The 19,858-nt window shown below is 44.5% G+C and overlaps 1 protein-coding gene across 1 annotated transcript in view; it reads left to right on the forward strand.

Annotated features, from left to right (window-relative positions):
• The first annotated feature begins 872 nt into the window (after positions 1-872).
• The window catches only part of TBL1X (transducin beta like 1 X-linked), a 274,014-nt gene continuing 255,028 nt past the window's right edge, over positions 873-19,858 (forward strand). The window contains exon 1 of the mRNA XM_055106596.2: positions 873-1,082. The gene's annotated coding sequence lies outside the window, so the exon portion shown is untranslated. The remainder of the gene's footprint in view (positions 1,083-19,858) is intronic.

Below are 19,858 nucleotides of genomic sequence, written 5' to 3' on the forward strand. Positions count from 1 at the left end.
TGCCGGCCGGAGGGAGGTTCGGAGCGCGGCCGGGCGCGCGGCGCCGCCACAAGTTGCGCTGCTCGCGACGAGGTGAGTGCGCAGGGCTCGGCGGGCCGGGCGCGGGGTCCGCAAACTTCTGCGGGGAGGCGGGTCCCGCGCTGACCCTCCAGGGTCCGGCCGGCGGCTCGGGGCGCCCGAACGCTCCACCCGCCCCTGGAACTCCTGTAGGTGCACGTCGCCAACTGTCCCCGCGGCGCTCGGACTGGGGTGCGGCGCGCTCCCAGGAGCCTGAACAATACCCCGAGGTGGCCGCTCCCCGAAGTGCCGGCGCGCCTTGCGGGGAGAGACGGAGGTCGGCGGGGGGCTCCTTTGTTTTGGGGAGGGGGAAGTGGCCGGTAAGTTTAGGGAAGCGCTCGGCTTTTCCTCCGGTGCCCCTTTGTCTGCCGATCCTGGGGCTTGCTGGGCAAACCTGCGCCACCGCGGGCTCGGGGGACCGGGGTGGAGGGCGGTGGCGGGATTTCCCCGCTGTTGGGGAGAAGAGCCCCATTCATACCCGGGACGCGGGCCGGCCCTCCCGGACCCGGGTGGAAGCGCAGCCTCGCGGAGTGGGGCAAGCGGCGGGCGAGGTGGCGCGGGCCCCGTGTCTGCTCAGTTTCTGACGCGCAGAAACTGTCAAGGAAGTCGGGAGCCCCAGTCCTCCGCCCATCTCCCCGGCCTGAGCGCACGGCTGGGCTGGGGGCACCCCTGGCCCGTCGAGGGTCTGCAGAGCGCCGCCCGGGGAGAGCGCAGACCTGTTGCTGCTCCTGGGCTCTGACGGGGCGGGTGGGGTGGGTCTCGCAGATCCTGGGCCCCGGCCTTGCTATCCAGGGGGACCTTCCCTAACGATGGGACCGGTGCTCGGAGTGGAGTATGGGGAGTGCGCCTTCGGGAGTCGGCGCTGGCCGGATATGTGACAACTGTGGGTCGCTGGAGGCCCGCCTGCGCTGGGATAGGGCCTGGACTTCACGTGCGTCGCCTGTGTTCCGTCAGACCGGGGCCGGGGCTCGCTCCCTGCAAGGCCTCGTGTTCCCCCAGCCAGCTGCGTTGGACGTTCCACAAAGGTAGGGACTGACGTTTATTCTCGAGTCAGTGATGTTCTGGAGCAAAACCTAAAAAGAAACAAAAACCTACCCTCTATTGTATTTGCAACTGTTTCTGCTTTGCATCGTCATGTGTGGTTTGACCTGCCTTTTGGATGTTTTCCTCTCCTGAAACATCGCCCAGTCCCTGGTTTAACCTGGAAGGCGAGGGGGAAGGAAGGCAACCTCCCTGCTAAGGTTCCAGGCAGTGGCTTTGGTGTTGGAAGTGGCACTTGACGATTTTATGAAAAGTTTACAAGTCCTTCCTAGAAAAGATGTAATTAGGAAAAATAAAATACAGAAGAACGTTGAGTATGACGCGTTTATTTTAAAGGGTAGTCCTGTCTCAAATGTGCTGCAGATTTTTGTGGAAAGCCACCAAGCTGGGTAACTAATGCAAACAACAAAAGTTGTTCATCACTGGATCACCGGCCCTTAAGGCGATTCCAGCCCTTAGTAGAACACACACCTGTAGGGCAAATATGGAGATTTGTGGTGTAGTGCTGCCACCCTCGCTCCCCCACTCTCAGGCGTTTTGCCCCTTTACTGGGCTCAGAGAACTTCTCTCTGTCAGTGGTTTTAAAGAGGAAACAGTTTGCAAAAATAACTTTATTGTAGACATACTTAGAAGTGAATGTTTCAATTTCTGGAGTTTTCCCATCAATTATATCAGTACCACTGGTTCTGTACAACATCATCTTAGTTAGAAGATTTTTTTTCACCTTTTAAGGTGACGAACAGAGGCGGGAAAACGGTCCCTGCAGAGGGAGGCCATCTCCAGCAGGTCCCGAGGGTCAGGAATTCAGATTATCCGATCTACTCCTGCTGGATAGGAGCACACCTCCGCTAGAACCTGGGTCCGGCCCCCTCCCAGTTTTCTGCAGGGCGTCCAGATTCCGGTGCTCTGCCCCGCAGCAGTGCCCTGTGGGCCTCCTGGCTTAGCTGATCAGCACAGCTTCTCTGCCCAGCGAGGCAGGACCATCCTCCCACTACTTTCCGGATGCCTTGGATTTGCTTTTTTTCCTCCCTTAGGAAAAGCAAAAAAACCTAATATGCTACATCCGAGAAGTTGTTAATCTTTCACTACCACATGCATTGAAAAATCAGTTCCACCCAGGAAGCAACACTAAAGGCATATTGTAAACACTTTTTTTTTTTTAGTTGGAAAGATAAACTTTTTTCCCCCATAACTATTTTTAGTTAGCCGGAGACTGGACTCGAGTTTTTACCTCCAGGCTTGCCCCCTCCACTCCCGCCCTCACTTTCTGTGGGGCTCGACCACATGGACCATGCTGGCCAGACTGGCAAACATGAAACCCACCAGAACCAAAAGAAAAGCTGGATATGGGAAGGGGCCGAGGAAGTCCACATGTTTCTAAAGGGCAAAGAGCCTAGGCTGAGGAGAGGCGTTTCAGATCTCCAGGGGAGAAAGACAGCCGTTAAGGAGTCCGCCGGGCTGCTGCCTGCCTGGCCAACGGGAGCCTGACTTCAGATGCCTGCGCCTCCCAAGCTGGCCCCCTCCCACACAGCCATCGCCATCCAGTATTTAGGGAGAATCCACCGCATGCCTGAAGGTTGCAGAAGTGAATTGGAAACCGTTACAAATGGAATTGGAACAAATTTAAAGTTAAGATGGAAGAGAGAATATGTTGAGTTTTCAGAGGAAGTCGGGTACTGCTTCCTTTTCTTGTCTAGGTTTGTTCTTGTCCGATGGGATCAGAGAGATTTGAGATGGGGCATGATAGGCGGCGGGTTCAGGAGAAAGGGAAGCTTTAGAAATGAAGGTAGAAAAGATGCTTGCTTATTGGAACAGTATTTTCAACGTTGAGCTCTGGAATGTTGCAGCCAACTAATGGTTCTCATTTGGGACAGTTTTGTCCCCCACTTTTGAAGGGGGCATTTGCCAATGTCTGGAGACATTTCCCTTCCTGCAACTGTTAAATTAGCAAACAGGTTGAGCCAGCTGGGTGTGGACCTGCATTTTCCTCGTGGAGACCCTCTTCCAAGTGTCAGTAGGAAAAGGGCTCCCAGAGTGTGGTCCTGCTGCGGGACCTTGGCCCCCACGTCCAAGTGAGCCCCAGAGGTGCCCCAAGCCCTGCCTGGTCATGGGGAATCTGGGCTCCCGCTGAACTTGGGCACTGGGGACAGCTATGAGGGAAACCTGGTTTGCAGCTAGCTTGCCGTGCACTGACTGGAGCTTTGGGCAAATCAGTGAACTTCTCTAACATTAATTTTCTCATTGAGAGAGGAGGTGGGTAGGGGTGTATATATATATATATATATATATATATGTAATTATATATATAGGGGTCGGGGAGAGGGAGAGAGAGATTTCCCAGGCTTCTTGTATTAAAGGAGATAGAGTTATTATATTTCTCATTTAGTTTTTATTTGTTTGTTTATTTTGAGACAGTGCAATTATTATAGCTAGCTGCAGCCTCAACCTTCTGGGCTTAAGCAATTCTCCTGCCTCAGCCTCCTAAGTAGCTGGGAGTACCAAATGCGCACTACCATACCTGGCAATTTTTTTATTTTTATTTTTAGTAGACACAGGCTCTCACTGTGTTGCCCAGGCTGCTCTCAAACTCCTGGGCTCCAGTGATCCTTCCTCCTTGACCTCCCCAAGTGTTGAGATTACAGGTGTGAGCCACTTTACTCAGTCGACCGAGATAGAATTATTATAATGCTTGGAGCCTAACATGCCTTTTTTGTTTGTTTGTTTGTTTGTTTTTTCTGAGACGAAGTCTCTCTCACAGCCCAGGCTGGAGTGCAGTGGTGCGATCTCGGCTCACTCTGCCTCCCGGGTTCAAGCGATTCTCCTGCCTCGGCCTCCTGAGTAGCTGGGATTACAGGCATGCTCCACCACACCCGGCTGATTTTTGTATTTTTAGTAGAGGTGGGGTTTCACCATGTTGGCCAGGCTGGGCTCGAACTTCTGACCTCAGGCGATCCTCCCGCCTCGGCCTCCCAAAGTGCTGGGCTTATGGGCATGAGCCATCGCGCCCGGCTAGCCTAACATGCTTATAGTTTCCTGTTTTCTGAAGTTGGGAATTGGGTCTGGAAAGGTATCACCATCAGTCACGATGGTGTCTAGTAGTTTGCTTTGTTTTTTTCCTTATCTTTTCCCTCTTACATTTTAGGGCTGTATCTATATAATTTTATTATTTAAATTACCATATGGTAAGTTTGTCTCTTTGGGTGCATTATGAGTCTTGACACATGCATAGATTGGTGTGACCACCACCATCATCATCAGGAGAGAGAACAATCTCCTCAGCCCAGAGATGTTCATGGCTCTGTCTCCCACAGTTCCTCCACAGTCACCCCCCCAGCCCCGAATCTGGGGCACCCACCCATCTGCTCTGCTCTGGAGGTCTTGGGGATCCCATCTGAATGTAACACATGGTGGAATGCCTTAGGTGAATCCATCCGCTCTTCCAGTACCACCTTTGCCTCCTCTCTCTGATGACACATGAACTTCATGCCTTTGTGTGCTTTGGCCAACCGCTTTTCTTAGAACAGCACATTTTGCACTGTAGATGTTATCACAAGCAAGGGAAAAACAGCTTTGCTCCTTAATGTAAGAAACCACAGTGGAAAAAAATCAGGTGTGTTGTTGAGGCTGCTAAAGCTTTGCTCCTTTTTAAAATTTTTAAAATATTTTTCTGGATACGTAGGTGTATATATTTATGGGGTGCATTAGATATTTTGATATAGTCGTGCAGTGTATAATCACATCATGGAGAATGGGGGTATCCATTCCCTCAAGCACTTATTCTTTGTGTTACAAACAATCCAATTATACTCTTTAGTTATTTGCTCTTTTTTCTTTTATTTTGAGACAGAGTCTCACTATGTCGCCCAGGGTAGAGTGCGGTGGCGCGATCTCCGCCCGCAAGTTCAAGCGATTCTCCTCCTCAGCCTCCGGAGAAGCTGGGACTAGAGGCATGTGCCACCACGCCTGGCTAATTTTTTTGTATTTTTAGTAGAGATGGGTTTCACCATGTTGGTCAAGCTGGTCTCGAACTCCTGACCTCAGGTGATCCACCTGCTTAGCCTCCCAAAGTGCTGGGATTACAGGCGTAAGCCAGCACGCTCGGCCTATTTATTTCCTCTTTGTTCTATGCCAGTTAGTTCTTGATGCCTCATTGTTTCAGATGGGACATTTTCTAATGTCGTGTTTTTGTTTTTTTGAGACAGAGTTTCATTCGTGTTTCCCAGGTTGGAGTGCAGTGGCATGATCTCTCCTCACTGCAACCTCCGCTTCCCGGGATCAAGCAATTCTCCTGCTTCAGCCTCCCGAGTAGCTGGGATTACAGGCATGCACCACCATGCCCGGCTAATTTTGTATTTTTAGTAGAGATGGCATTTCACCATGTTGGTCAGGCTGGTCTCGAACTCCTGACTTCAGATGATCCACTCGCCTCGGCCTCCCAAACTACTGGAATTACAGGTGTGAGCAACCACGCCCGACCTCTGATGTCCTTTTAGAGGATGTTACCCTCACCTTTATTGCACAGTCCTACCAAAAGGTACTTCATATGTGAAATGTATCAGAAGGTTATAGTCATGGCTTTAGTTTAAAAACAGGATACATGTTCATTAAGGACCTTTGCCGTTTTCCCAATGGGTTAATCACGTAAATATAAAATAGGCTAAAAATATCAAGTTGTTGTTGCCTTTGTTGTAGAAATAAAAAAATGAATTCCTACATCTGTGCTTCTATGGAGCTGCTAACCTGTGTTTTACTCTGGGCCATATGTCGCTTTCTGTGATCTCATGACGTGGCATGTTTTCTAATATAATCCTTGTCCTGGCATTTTGGTGACTTTTGTCCTGCCTGAGGTGGTCTACCTGGTTGTGTGAAGTCACAGAACCTGTGCATGTCCTACCGTGTAGAGTTAAAGGGCTGGATGAGTGGCCTCAAGCCTTTTCCTCCCTCCCAGGTGTGAAGATTTGGTTTGGAAGATGGACCCTGCTTCGAGGTCTGGGAGGCCATGTTTTTTTCAGACTGGTTAAGGATGACGGTTTTATGTTAACTAAACATTGGGATAAAGTGACAGTTGTTTATGTCCGGTGCCTAGAGTATCAGTTTTCCCATGATTAAAATAAGCAATATTTTGGTAAACATTGATAAGTTAGTTGCGCATTTTAGTTCAGAAACCCACAGCGAGTCAGAAGGCGCTTTGTGCTGCTGGGCGCCTCTGAGTGATTCCGGGGAGTGCGGCAGTTCTCCAGCCCCAGGAGACCCTGTGAAAGAAGCACAAACAATGCTCACGGCAAAACTCACAGTGTTTATTCTTGACCTGGGTGTCTGCCTTGAATTCTTGTCATTTTTCCTATCGTGGTGGATGTAGCCGGAATGCTTTAAAGAAAACATGAGAGTTTTCTCTGCTTGTTTCCCTTGAGCCTGGAACCGATTATGACCCCAGATAGCCTGCACAGGGCTCTTTCCTTTCTGGAACACCTGCCCAGGCTAGAATATGGGAGTAGGGAGGAGGTGAGGCTCTCTCCTGCCCGGTAACCTTCCCGGCCAGCTCTCCAAGACGCTGAAACCTTCCTTCGGGTCTGTTGAAACTGCATCCCCAGCACCATCATGTCGGAGCAAGAAGAGAAGGGCATGTGTCCCCTTTAGGCTTGACTCTTTCCAATTAGGGACCTGCCTGTTGTTAGGATTTAGAGTCCATGTGAACGTGCAGTATTGTTCAGTGCTGCGAGCATTTTTGCTTGTCTGAATTTCCTGATAGAAGGGAATTTGGACAAAAAGAAGCTTATTGTACATGGTGCCATTTTATTCCTTAAATCAATAATAACAAATACTTTATTTATATATTTTTAGAGATGGGGTCTTGCTCTGTTGCCCTGATCATAGCTCACTGCAGCCTTGGCTTTCTGGGCTCAAGTGATCCTTCTGCCTCAGCCTTCCAAGTAGCTGGGCCGACAGGCACAAGTCAGCATGTCCAGCTTTTTTTTTTCTTTTTTTTTTTTTTTTTTAAATTTTCAATTTTTTTCTAGAGATTGGGTCTTGCTGTGTTGCCCAGGCTGGTCTTGAGCACCTGGACTCAAGCAATCTTCCTGCATCGGCCTCCCAAAGTGCTGCGATTACAGTTGTGAGCTACTGTTCCTGGCCAACATATACTTTAATACGGCAAGACCATATAAAATAATTTTAAGAGGCCAGGTGTGGTGGCTCATGCCCCCCAGCACTTTGGGAGGCTGAGGGGGGCAGATCACGAGGTCAGGAGATCGAGACCATTCTAGCTAACACGGTGAAACCCCGTCTCTACTAAAAATACAAAAAATTAGCCAGGCATGGTGGTGGGCGCCTATAGTCCCAGCTCCTTGGGAGGCTGAGACAGGAGAATGGCGTGAACCATGGAGGTGGAGCTTGCAGTGAGCCAAGATTGCGCCACTGCACTCCAGCCTGGGTGACAGAGCAAGACTCCGTCTCAAAAAAAAAAAAAAATCATTTTAAGAACTGGAGGAAAATTCAGCAGGACTGAGTCGTGATTTCAGTTTCTGGTGCACTGTGGGTAATTGGGTAATTCTGTGTCAGCCTGGACGCTTGTGCTCCTTTAGTTGTCACTGTTACCTTGTCATCTATGTGAAGATGAGAAATGAAGTTGAGTGGAGAACTGTCGCCAAAGTCTGCCATGTAAAAATCGGTAGTGCCAATATGCAAAGGTAATTCCCAGGTGCTATAAAAGTCCAGGTGGCTTCACAGTTTCAGATTGTATTTCCCGAAAGCGTAGAGAATTGATATCCCTGAATAGGAAATTGACGTCCCTGCCATTTGGTTCATTTGGGGAACAGAATAAACTTGTGTCCTTGCCTTCAGTTCTTTTTTCAACAGAATCTTATCAAGCATTTGAATCCTACACAACTGTAATGCCAGCTCCATGTTGATAAAAACTCAAGAATTCAAAATTATAAACTTGAAAACAGCAATTGCCAACTTCTGACAGTAGCAGGAGAGTCTGGAGGACCTGTTCAGAGGAAGTCGGGTACTGTTTCCTTTTCTTGTCTAGGTTTGTTCTTGTCCGATGGGATCAGAGAGATTGAGATGGGGCATGATAGGCGGCGGGTTCAGGAGAAAGGGAAGCTTTAGAAATGAAGGTAGAAAAGATGCTTGCTTATTGGAACAGTGTTTTCAACGTTGAGCTCTGGAATGTTGCAGCCAACTAATGGTTCTCATTTGGGACAGTTCTGTCCCCCACCTTTGAAGGGGGTTTGGTTTAATTCCCAATTTGATTATGAAGAAAATACCAGATTCAGCTTGCATTTTCAAGACACAGTGGTTCTATGTCAACTTCAGCCATTTCCAGGGATCTGTCTTAGGATACTTCAAAAAGCCTAACCTTTGAGATGCACTCAGCTCATAAGTTCGTGAAAATAAGAATGAATAATCTTCCCTGTCCAGTACATGACAGAAATTATTGTAGACCAGATGAGAGCAAGGAGAGATACTTGTTGATATTACATGTCACGGGATGCTCTGTTAAATTTTATGAGACTCAGTGTAATTCCTTTAAGCCAGTAGTCTCTAAATTTGGGGGAAGGACAGGGGACAGAAATGACTTGTTTCAGATTTTAATTCCCAAAAGGGTCTTAGTGAGTTTCATGCCCTCTGGCAGGTGCACAGCAAGATTTATTGGGATGCAGGAAGAAATTATGAAAATGTCCATTAAGAAAATCTCTAATACTTGTAAAAAATATATTTCTTGTCCATGAAATGCATGTTACTTGAGTATTTTATATATTTAATAAATACATTACATGAGTTAGGAGCACCTTCTGAAAACTTTTTTGCTGAAAAGGATATATGATGAAAAAAACATTTATGATGTAGGTCCCCAAAGGCTGGAAGAGGGGGTGATACTAACGTCCCTGCCTGCAGGTAGGACACAGTTGTACTCCCCTTTCCTCTGACTTCAGCTACTAAGGTATGTGTGCGTTTGCACGCACATGTGTGTGCGTTAAGTAACTTTGAGATCCACCAGCTTAAGGATTGGACATCGTTCCAGAGGTACAGGTATTAGTGATTTGACTTAGGGAAGAAAGAATATGCAATAACAGGGAACCATGCACATACTGGATCTATTGTATTTTGCGTGTTGTTTTTAAAGCTGAAAAAATGCGCTTGTTTCGGAACTAGATGACAGTACCTGTTTGCAGGTCCACAAGGAAACCTTGGAACAATGCTATGCTTTTTAAGCATTTTATGACTGCATTGTTTTCATAATCACTGAATTCTGTTTATAAATCAGCCGATTTCATTGACGGATGCCCTCAGGGCTCTGGAGAATTAGGCGTTTTGCTGCAGAAATGCTTCAGAATTTCAAAGACATCAACGTGAGATTGTACTGGAATTGAGTTGTGATAAAAGTCCTAGGGTGCTTTAAATCTTTAAATCTGGTTATTTGTTTGTTTGTTTTTTGAGGCAGAGTCTCACTCTGTCGCCTAGGCTAGAGTGTAGTGGCGTGATCTCAGCTCACTGCAACCTCCGCCTCCTGGGTTCAAGCGGTTCTCCTGCCTCAGCCTCCCAAGTTGCTGGGATTACAGGCGCCTGCCACTGCACCTGGCTAATTTTTGTATTTTTAGTAGAGACGGGGTTTTGCCATGTTGGCCAGGCTGGTCTCAAACTCCTGACCTCAGGTGATCCGCCCACCTTGGTCTCCCAAAGTGGTGGGATTACCGGCGTGAGCCACTGTGACCTGCTGTTTTTGTTTTTGAGACATATTTCATCTATCATGGTTATTAAGTGTTTTGGTTTTTTGCATTTCTCATTGGTGTTTTTTGTTTGTTTGTTTTTTTGAGATGGAGTCTGGCTCTGTCGCCCAGGCTGGAGTGCTCAGCTCACTGCAACGTCTGTCTCCCAAGTTTAAGCAATTCTCCTGCCTCAGCATCCCGAGTAGCTGGGATTACAGGTGCCCACCACCACCACGCCTGGCTAATTGTTTTATTTTTAGTAGAGATGGGGTTTCACCATGTTGGCCAGGCTGATTTCGAACTCCTGACCTCAAGTGATCTGCCTGCCTCGGCCTCCCAAAGTGCTGGAATTACAGGCGTGAGCCACCACGCCTGGCCTCATTAGGTTTTTTTTTTTTTTTCTGAGTTGCTGCTACACTACTGGTGTTACAGAGTGAATAAACATAAAAATTATATTCACAACTCAGACCACATTGTGGGCTGTGGAGGTGAGAAATAGGAATCATCTCTAAATTTAAGGTCTTCTGGCTGAGCTCATTTGCTTAGAATGGCTGAAGGTTTGGTTTTCATGAGATGAAATGCCAGCCTCAAGTGGTTCTGGGTTTCCAGACCAGTTTTTAGTTTGTTTAACTTGAGAGAATTGATATGTCAGCTTTAGTTTTTGTGTGTAATTTTTGGTGTTTGCATCTGTTTTCTTCTTTGTGAATATTGAATTCGCAACATAACTTTGTTATATGAAATGATGCTCATACACTTGCGCAGCGCATTAGAAAGCCTGCCAGGAGCAGTACTTGTAGATTTCCGTGTATCAGCAGGATGCCTAATGCCGACCATGATTAATGCTCATCAGAATCTATGTAGACCTCCATTTGTCCTTTGATAAGCTGAAATATTTGTGTCTACTTTTTAAAAAACCTGTTGCTTCTCTTTATGGTAATACTCAGAAGGCACTCACTGTGAAGAGAGGAGAAACAGGAAGTAGAATTTTTTACTATCTAGATTGATGCACCTATCTCCCTTCTCCAGAGACCAATGCATTTAGGCCCCAGTAAGAAATTTAGTTGTAATGAACCATAAAGCAGATGCAGAGTATATTTGGGAATATACCTTATCTGACTCCACAGCCCAACCCCTTTAAGAGGAAAGAGATGGCACAATATATTTTGCTTTTAGCCAGACGCTTTAAGCCTTAGACTGGTCTTGACTTCATATTGGAACCACTGAATTGCTTCAGCTGTGAACTGGAATCCTCTCCTGTCTTTGTTGTTGAGTGATGACACTCTTAATTAATCATTTGCTTATTTGCCATCCAAATCACCCTATATAATCTTTCAGAAGTGTATCTCAGAGAATGACCCTAAGTCGGCTGACCTCTGAAGCCTGCACCAGAATTGACTTTATTTCTTAAGCGCACACTTCCTGTGCTTTCAAGGGGCAGCTGTCTAGGTTTAGTTTCTGGGAGTTTGAGGCACAGAGGTATGTAGGGGAATGGGAAAGCCAAATGGTAAAAGCCCCTGGGAAGTGGAATCTGTGAGTACACTAACCTTGAAAGAGATTATGAAAACAAACTTTAGAGCATTGTTGAAGCACCATCTACATAATTTATATCAATGAAGACAGTAACTTCTTATTAGGAAGACAGGATTATTGAAATTAACCATTTTCATCTTTCTACAAAAATAAAAATCAAATCAATTTTAGTTCAGATAATTGTATGTGAAGCTTTATAAGTGAAAATTTGAAGTTAGCAAAATTATATAACCTTAGTTAATTATATTAGTGTACTCAAACTAAATATAGAATAAGATTAGCTCATGGAAACATTTCATTTTTATCTCAGTCAGTACTGCTCATATCCACCCAGTAGTTAGTTTCTAGTTACGTTTTGTAATTTTTTGAATATCCTGGACATGGTTTTAGAAAAGTTAGTTGAAACAAGATATTGTATGCTTTCATTATTTCCCAGTTCATCTTTAAGCATAATAAAAACACAGAGTAAGTTGTCCTTTTTGAATTTTCTTTCCTTTCTAATATGTGTCTGGCACAACAGAGGACCAAGCCCAGGGATCATTAATCCCATTTTTCTGCATGGCGTTTGCTGTGAGAGAAGTTTGGGCTGGATTCGTAGTTTGCTATCTAAGAGTAAATGTTCAACCTTCTCTAATTTCCTGTTTTGTTTGCTTTTCCATTCAGTGTTCTATATTTGGACAACAAATATATTTTTCTGTATGGGTTTCTGGTGGCCCAGATGTTCATTGGAGTGGAAATTCTTTCTGTCCACACCACTGAGTTGGGCAGTTACTGGTGTTTGGCTTTCTCTATCTCTTGGAGTTGACTTAGATACATTGTGTATTCAGGTTGGGCACTCATCCCCTTTGCAAGCTCTATTACTTTGTTCCATTTGGCTTTGCCATAAATGTTTGCCCTTGGCTTGCCAAGACGTCAGCTTTAAGAGATATGTCATTTAACTTAGAACTCTTGAGTCTGACTTAAAATTAAGTCAGTTTTCTTAAACATTGTTATTGAGGTATAAATGACATGCCACAAAAGTCACCTCTTTGAGGTGTACCATTCAGTGATTTTTGGTAAATTTACTGGGTTGTGTAGACATCACCATGATGCAGTTTTAGAACATTTTCAATTCCCAATAAGATCGCTCCTACTCGGTTCTCACCCATTTCTGCTCCCACCTCCAGCCACGGGCCACCACGAATATCCTTCGTGTCTCTATAGATTCCCCTTTTGTGGATATTTTAGAGTTGTGCTTCCAAGAATGAGTATCTCTGTGCTTGGTCGAACTTCCCGGATGGTGAGACCTGATTTAGTGACTTTGCCTTCCGCCCCTTCATCCCCAGGAGAGGAAGGTGGGGAAAGGGGAAAGACGGCAAGTATAGTAGTATAACAGGCATCGTGCCTCAGTTTCCTCATCTGTAAAATCAGGATAACCATGGACTAGTTGCAGGCTCTAAATGTGAAACTCTGTAGGAAGTAATTAGCTGGGAATCTGGCATAGAGGAGGAGCTCATTGTTTGCGTGTTAACAGTGGGAAATAGTTAAGGAGGTGGGAAAAGAGCTACCTGTAGAAAGGTGGCCTAAGTCCCTGGAGAGCTGAGCACAGGACCCCAGGGCACACACCCCCTTATGCTTCCCCTGTCTTTCATCTTGAAAGCACCTGCCTGTGAACCTCAGGCTTGGAGGGAAGCTGGATGTTTTCCCAGGATCTACCTCTGCTCTACGGTCCTCAATCGAAGGCAGTTTTGAAACCGCCTTCGCAAAAATTTTATCAATGAGAAAATTATAACAGTATGTTAAGCTAACCCATCCCCCGTCTTGCCTTTCCCTTAATATTCTTGGGCTATTGGGCCAGGTGAACTTTGGAGGACTTTTAGGCTATGGTTTAAATGATAATAGGCCTTGTCCCAAACTCAAAACTTGCCCCAAACTGTAACACTAATGGGAGGCCATCAGGATGGGGGAGGAGAGGAGCCTGATTGCTGCTAAGGCAAAGACATGAACCATTGCCAGATTGTCAAATACGCAGATTCCCAGTTACTCCCGCAGATAACATCACTGTTGTAGAACCTAAGATTGGCCTTTTGAGACATCTTTTCAGGTTTTTAAAATTTTCTTTTCTATGAACTACCTTTGGGGAGATTCTAGATCTTTTAAAAATTCCTTACCAACTCTTTGGAGATACCTCCTGCGTTCATGGTTAATCCATCCCCTTAGTTAAGGCTTATTGATTGCACATAGGAAGTTCCCTTTAGTAAAAGGTTCAAAAGCTAGAAATGTCCTGGCTGAAATCCGGTAAAAAGAGATTTTAAAATGATTTTTCTTTTGAGAGCTCTGTAGTTAGAAATCGACTTAATTAAAGCTGATATGTGTACAGATACTGTTTTAAAGCCCCTGTTCTCCCTCTGAAAGCTTCTGTCAATGGACTTCTGTCTTGATTCTTCATTCCTGTATTTCTGTGTATTCTTCTCTGTTATGTAGTGTTTATATAAAACAGCTCTAAATAATTGGCGTGGGCCAGGCGCAGTGGCTCATGCCTATATCCCAGCACTTTGGGAGGCCAGGGCGAGGTCAGGAGTTCGAGACCAGCCTGACCAACATGGTGAAACCCCATCTCTACTAAAAATAAAATAGCCGGGTGTGGTAGCACACGCCTGTAATCCCAGCTACTCAGGAGGCTGAGGCAAGAGAATCGCTTGAACCTGGGAGGCGGAGGTTGCAGTGAGCTGAGATCACGCCACTGCACTCCAGTCTGGGCAACTGAGTGAGACTCTGTCTCAAAAATAAAATAAAATAAAATTGGCTTAAAGAAAAATAAGCACTTAAACATTGTCAGAAAAATGGAAACTTTAATGGCTTTTACATCACATGACTCTGATCTTTCAAAAATAAAGACAGTTTAAAGATTATTTGTAAAGTAAAATAAAAATGTCTTCAAAGTTCACACACTTTGTCTAAATTAGGCAGGTCAGATACTCTTTGCTGGATGTTTTAAGGTCATAAACTGCTTCTGTGACTTTTAATAATTGTTTGACTTGTCTGTCTTACAGCCATTAGATTCTAGGTAAGGTCTGGGGACACATGGAGTTAGCCGGGTCCCCTGGCTAGGCTGGGAAGAATCATGGGTTCTGTAGTTTTATACATGGTTAAAATTGCTTATTTACCAGGTTTTTCACCAAAAATAAAAGTTGCTGAAAGTTAAGATTGTAACACGTATAATTGAGACTACTGGAGAAACAGTTTTACATGCAAGGCGTAGAAGGAAAGTAGAATGTGTGTGTGTGTGTGTGTGTGTGTGTGTGTGTGTGTGTGTGTGTGTGTTTGAGATGGAGTTTTGCTCTTGTTGCCCAGGCTGGAGTGCAATGGCATGATCTCGGCTCACCGCAACCTCCGCCTCCCGGGTTCAAGCGATTCTTCTGCTTCAGCCTCCCCCCGGCGTAGCTGAGATTAAGGGCATGCGCCACCACCTCCGGCTAATTTTGTATTTTTAGTAGAGACAGGGTTTCTCCATGTTGGTCAAGCTGGTCTCGAACTCCTGACCTCAGGTGATCCACCCGCCTCGGCCTCCCAAAGTGCTGGGATTATAGGCGTGAGCCACTGCACCTGGCGGGAAAGTAGAATGTGTTTTGTGGGAGGCTATAAGAAGGCATGGGAATATGGTTTTTGTAAAAGGGAATATAATTTTGTCTGGTTCGGAGGATTTTAAGGATCATCTTAAAAGAGTAATGGGACAAAACTGAAAGTTTAAGCAAGTTGAAAAAGGTTTCTAAAGGGTTAATCTTGTAAAGGAAGTTCTGTGGGTATGAGCAAGTTGGCTAAGACTTGAAGGGGATTATTTAGTTTTTCTGTAGGTTGAATATTTTTTGTTTGACTTTTGAATGAATGACAGAAAAACGAGGAGAGAGGAGCCTCATACTGTCTTTATTTTGTCCTGTTTGGAAAGTTGAGTTTCCCCTCTATCAGTGAGTGAAGATTTTTGCCTTTTAAAAATTCTTGAGTTATTATGGCTAAATAAATGACTTCTAGTGACTTGGGATTTTATTTTGTAATATCAAGGGTTTAAACATTTGATATTTGACAAAACTTTCCAAAGTCAAAATCTAAATTAAGCCACCCCCCCGCCCTTATTTTAATCTGGTTAACCTTCCAGATATTAAATACTATAAAGTCCAAAAGAGACATATTTGGCGTATTTGATATATTAAAACTATAACAGTAAGCATTGTCAGGTATGCAATAGTGTTTGGCTTTCTTTGGACTGTATTTGTATGAATGTGTTGTTAGTATGTGTTTCAGAATTGTATAAGATTTCCTGTAATTCTGATATGTTTTAGTATATGTTATCAGTAATAATTATGATTGTTATGTTAAGTTATTGTATGCCACAGAGATGATCAGACCTTAACTGTGGCTGTTCTGAAACTTTGTCATCCACAATTGTTTTACTTTGGTTATTTTCAAGGTGGTTTTATAATCAGCTATAGGACTGTGACAGTTTTCTGATAACTTTGGAGATTGTGACATTAAAATAGAGGAAAAAGCTTCCAAGGCTCCCATTAAGAGCTAATGTATTCATGGATATCGAGCAGAACAGGAGTTAATTACATGGACTGAAGTAATGGAAGACCGAAATAATCTTTTTCTGGCTTTTCGTTTGAAACATTGCTAATTCTTTTGTTTTTCAGAGTCCAGAAAACCTTTTTTTTCTTTTGAGCTATTTATAGCTTTTAACAATTGGATAAAGTATGCTCTTGTGAACAAAATCCGAAGCACATTTCTCTCTCTACCTGATTTCTCTAGAATTTGAAAACTGTTTGCAAGTATACTTAATTTATGATGTTATAGTTGTTTGTTAAATACAAATCTGTTTTCTTTTGTAGCAGGACACAATTGGAGACACTGGTTATTTTACCAAAGCTTTGATTGGAATGGCATACTTTCAGATTGCTTTAAGCAATCAAAGTTGACTTACAGAGCCAATAAAAGCCCCTTGGGTAAGCTGGCCTCATACCTTGTCTACACAGTCCCTGGACAGGTTCCTAAGTAAAGAATGTCACTTTCTGACAGGTCCAGGAGCTCCAAGTTATCTTGAGCCCTTGAGGTGAGGAATTCACCCAATTAATACAAGTATTTGCAGGCACAGATAAATCCGTGGCTGGGCTAAATGCTTTGAAGTCTAATGTGAGATTTCTTAGGGAATAAAGTTGCAGCAAAGCCAATTTTAAAAAGGAGCATATATGGCCAATAATTGTTCTAGCTGACCTTATGCAAACACTCGGGCCAGGTATAGTAAGAATAAAACTTATTTTGCACATAAATTAGTCCTAATGTGATTTGTCTTTAGTAAAAATAGGGACTGGAGAGAGAAATTATGTTTCAGAAAAAAACTATAGAACACCTGTTGTTAGAATCTAGTCTTGTTCACTATTTTTGAATTTTTATTATTTTCTGTCATTTGGACTGAATCGTGAATTCTTTCTGGACTACAAGTCCCCAAACTAATGCTTTCAAATTTTTCTTTCATTTCTAACTTGGCCTCAATAAAATTGCTACTACGTCTTTCCTGAGGTCCTATAAGCTGAAGCTTATTATGAGAGAAAAACATGTCAGATTGCCACCACCTTCCTCGTCTATAACTAAAGATGTTTTGAGTCTAATGTCTGGATAAATTGTGCCCAGTGTTAATCTTTGTTTTTTTTCCGTGTCTATGGAAATGCCTCTTACAGAAGCTTAGCCCATCTGCAGTGCCACCTCCTGATATGGGAAACAGCTGTTTAACTGATCTAGTCTTAGGACTTGGACACTGACTAAAAAGATATGGGACAGTATATTTAAATTCACTCTTTCCTGTTTATCCCAGTCTCTCTTTCTAACAACATATAGTCTACTGTTGACTTAAGTGTTGTACTAGAACTGTGAGTAAGAACATTAACATCTTTGTCATACACCCGTGAGTACATGCAGGTAGCTGCACGGTGGTGAGTTCACTCCTATTCCCCTGGGACCAACCCCTGCAACTATGCCCCCTGTCAGCATGAAGAAGCCAGAGTGATGGTCACCCTTTTTCTATCTCTATAGCCAGCACCTTAAGAATAAGGTGTATGAAAGCCAAAGGGGGTATTGAAACCACCTTTGCAAAAGTTATATCAGTGAGAGAATGATGACAGTGAAAGAGATCTGAGCTAATCCACCCCCCATCTTGCCTTTCTCTTAATTATTCATTTCCCTTAATTATTGCATTTCCCTTAGTTATTCCATCTCTCATGTGGTGTGGCTGGCCTTGTGTCTGTTAAACTCTTTGTCTACTAAAATGCCCATGGTCTTTATGCAGCCAGCAGGAAGAACCCCTCAGGCGGTTACAGTTTTGCTCCCAGGGGACAGTTTTGGTTGTTATAAATGAGGAAGGTGTGCTCTTGGCATCTAGCGGGTAGAGGCCAGGGCTGGCCTCCTGAAGTGCAGAGGAAGGTCCCCTCCTCTTTCAAGAGAGTTATCCAGCCCCAAAAGGTCAGCATTGCAGAAATTAAGAAACCCTGACTTAGAAGCTTTGCACCTCGTGGTAGCTGTAAATGAGGTATTTACATCCTCCATGAAGACGTAAGGAAGTTGAAGGAATAAAAATCTCATGGGGCTTTGAAAGCAATGCAAGCATCTTTTAGTTTTCATACATTCCATGAAGTAGGGATTTTTTTCTAAAGCAAAAAGACCAACAAGACTTTGGAGCTCAGTTTAGAAGAAAAAAGTGACTTTCAAACCCTTTAGAAGTATTCATTTACAAATGAACAATGAAATGACTGTGTAGATGGAGAAACCCTGAGCGCCCCTTGGCTTTGATCTGGTGGTCACGTTCATCCGTGTCTGTTCCCTGAAGAACCAGTGCCCACATTTGCCTGCCTTCTTTACCTAACTCCCCCCAGCAAGAGCTGACCCTCCTCCCATCTTCTCGCCTGGTTGGTCTTTTTCCTCCCTCCCCCTGAAGCCTGCCTGCCTCTGCTTTCCACCCTCTGACAAGCCCTGACCTGTGCTCTGAACAAACTCCTATGCGGGTCTCTTTGAAGTCTTTTTGCCTGCCCCTAAGTGCATCCCTCCCACCCCCACCCAGGTGATACTGAATCTATGTGAATTTGTGGAGTTCTCCCTTCCTTCCCCTCTGGCAGAATCACCAGGATTCAGTCTAGAGTACAACATTATAGATGTTTTCTAGCACTTTTCAGCTGTCCATATGCTAATATGTAGTCTTGGGTCTTTATCCGAATGGAGTCCTATTATATTTGTTTCACACCATCTGCTTTCCTTATTTTTGTATCTTTACTGAGATATATTGAAGTACAGTAAGCTAGACTTGTATGAAGTGTGCAGTTTTAATCTGTTTTTTCTTTTTTATTTCTTTGTTTGTTTACATACATTTTTTAGAGACAAGGTCTCACTATGTTGCCCAGGCTGGTCTCAATCTCCTGGGCTCAAGCAATCCTCCTGCCTCAGCCTCCTGAGTAGTTGGGACTATAGGCGCATGCCACCACACCCGGTTAATTTTTTATTTTTTGTAGAGATGAGGGCTCCCTATGTTGCCCAGGCTGGTCTCAAACTCCTGGGCTCAAGTGATCCTCCTGCCTTGGCCTTCCAAAGTGCTAGGATTACTACGGGTGTGAGCCACCGTGCCTGGCTCGTTTTTTCATACACACACACACACACACACACACACACCCATATTTGTGAAACCAGCACCACAGTCAAAGAATATTTCCATCACTCTCCAAAGTTTACTTGTGCTTTTTTGTAATGTCTCTCCCCCTCCCTCTACCCCTTTCCCAGGCAGCCATTGGTGGGCAGTCTGTGACTATTGCATTTTCTAGCAATTTATATTACTGAAATCATATGGTATGTACTCATTATTTTGCCTGGCGTCTCTCCCTCAGCATCATGATTTTGGGGCTTCATGTTGTTGCACATGTCACTAACTCATTCCTCTATTGCTGCATAGGATTCCTTCCTGTATGGATGCACTATGGTTTGTGTATCCATTCACCAGTTGTTGAATGTTTGGGTTGTTTGTTTTTTATTGTGACAATTATGAATAATGCTGCTGTAAATGTTTACATGGCTGTACAGTGGTTCTCAAACTTCATCATGCATCGGAACCACCTGCAGAGCTTGTTAAAACACAGAGCATCCAGGCACGGTGGCTCAGCACTTTGGAAGGCTGAGGCAGGAGGATAGCTTGAACCGAGAAGTTCGAGACCAGCCTGGGCAATGTAGAGAGACCCTGGCACTAAAAAAAAAAAAAAAAAAAAAAAAAAAAAAAAGCCAGGTATTGTGTGCACTTGTAGTCCCAGCTTCTCGAGAGGCTGCAGTGGGACAATCACTTGAGTCCAGGAGTTTGAGGCTGCAGTGAGCTGTGATTGTGCCACTGCACTCCAGCCTGGGTGATAGAGCACAAGACCCTGTTGCATAAATACTCCCCCCAAAACCCCAGAAAAACCAACACACAGAGTGGCAGGCCCCATCCCCAGAGTTTGTGATTCATTGAATTAGGGGCTGGG

Source organism: Pan paniscus, chromosome X, assembly GCF_029289425.2.
Source record: "Pan paniscus chromosome X, NHGRI_mPanPan1-v2.0_pri, whole genome shotgun sequence".
Classification (NCBI taxonomy): Eukaryota; Metazoa; Chordata; class Mammalia; order Primates; family Hominidae; genus Pan; species Pan paniscus.